Below are 2,106 nucleotides of genomic sequence, written 5' to 3'. Positions count from 1 at the left end.
ATTTTGAAGTTAGTTTTATTTTGTGCTTCTCTTAGAACTGCTGTGATCAACTTACCTGACAGTTCCTGGAATCTTACAGCTAACGCCAGGGCTACCAGAACTGTGCTTTCCTTCAGCCACACAGCCTCAATTTCTGCATCTTGCATAGTCCATATATATTTTACTGAATGACTTGCTAGGCTTTCAATTTTTTTTTTTTTTTTTGACGGCTAGAGGATTTTAATGTTAAAAGAAATGCTGTTTCATATTTGTTTACTTAACATTATATTCTTCCTTCACATCACTATAAAAGCTAAGAATGCAAGAACACCCAAGTGATAGATATCAAATTCCCTACAAAAATTGACCAGGGAGAAAATGATGAAATCTTCTCTGAAACAAACCAACCAAGCCCACGAATTGGTCTGAGCTACACCACTTTAGCAAAGCGTATTGATATTGTCGATGTTATGCTTCCCTCTGCAGTTTATCATAAGAAGCGCAGTTACCTCTGAACATTCTGAAGGCTTACTTAAAAAAACCCAACATACAAACCAAACTTCAGTTGCACGCAAAACTTAGCAAACAAGCTTAATGAAAGTTTTGTTTTGTTAATGAAAAATTAAAAGGCACTGAGCAGAACTATCCCCACTTATTTCAAGCTCAATATTACATGAAATATCAACTACAACATGCTAATTGTCTCATGTTGTAGCTTACAGTCTATGAAAAAGTCAACTTCAAGCTGGCAAAAAGCTTCAAAGACCAAAGCAATGTAACAAAGTAAAACACTGTCAAGAAACAAAGAATTATCATGGAAATAACTAGTCACGTGTGTCACAGAACAGTGTTATGTATTTCACATAACTGATTTCAAGAAATGAATTCCACAGATACATTAAAGGCGTCATAAGAGTAGTGGTCTTTATTTCCATCAGACAAGTTAACACGTCAGTTAATATGAATTTATTTCAACATTTGGGAGATACGGAAATTAATGACTATTAACAAAGTGAAATAAACCCCCTTCCAAAAATATATTGGATAACACACGTATCTGAATTTTATACTGTCCCCCTGATGAGCCCTTTACATTATGTGACATCACATACAGTTTTGCAAGACAAAATAATTTATGGACTGGTTTTCAGCCTCTGATTTGTGAGCCCTCATGGTGTCTAAGAAAAGCAAGTTTATACATGCTACGCAGCAACCTAAGTACATAGATTTCAAAGGGGTCTCAAGTCAGCTGGAAAAAAAAAAATTCTAGAGAGGTCCACAAATCAAAAAAAGGTAGAAAATACTGTATTGGAATAAACACTCAAATCTTAGTGTCCTGGAGGGAAAGTTAACATTAACTTAAAACCAGAAAATATATTAGTATTTTTCTAATTTTAGAAACTGTGCTTTGAATAATGCAGTTATCAGTTGTTCTGAATTAAGATCAAGTTAAAAATTGCAGACTACAGAAAAGTCTTCAAATAAATGAAAACAAATCTTCTCCCTTTTGTCATCTAACGCCAAGTATGTACCATATAAATAACATCTGTACTACAGAACTCTTCATATAGATCAGAGGTTTTCAACAAACAGGATTTCATTTTAGTGTTAAGCCAATAATTAAAATTTTAGTTTGCATCTTGTTTAAAATTTTTAATGTAGAAGAGAATTAGTCCTGCAAAACCAGTTGGCAGTCTGTTCCTGTTGCAAGTCATGACTACTGAAAAATTACAATCTTAAACTCCTCACCCCCACCAAGTTTTCTCACAGTCTTGCCAAGAAACTCATGTGCTCACAGAAAGCTTGTAAATTTTTTTTTGGGGGTGGGGAGGTAGGAGGATGTTAAATAAAAAAGTGTCTCATCTAATGAGGAAAGGAAAAAAATCCATTACTAGTTTTCACAGTAAAATGCATCAGCTTTGTAGTTTCATTTGAAACCAAGAACAAATCATGAAACGTCATGAAAATAAGATAAAAAAATCTCCTAGAGTGATTACTAAATGAAGTTAAAATTACCACACTAATCAGTAAACCCCAGAAGAAAAGCAGATGCCTCATATCACAGGTCCTACATTAAACAGTATCCACTTTTTAAAATAAATCCATAAAATCTGTATGTTTGGCCAC

The sequence above is a fragment of the Pelecanus crispus genome, chromosome 10, assembly GCF_030463565.1.
Source record: "Pelecanus crispus isolate bPelCri1 chromosome 10, bPelCri1.pri, whole genome shotgun sequence".
In the NCBI taxonomy this organism is placed as follows: Eukaryota; Metazoa; Chordata; class Aves; order Pelecaniformes; family Pelecanidae; genus Pelecanus; species Pelecanus crispus.
Note: the sequence above shows the minus strand (reverse complement) of the source record.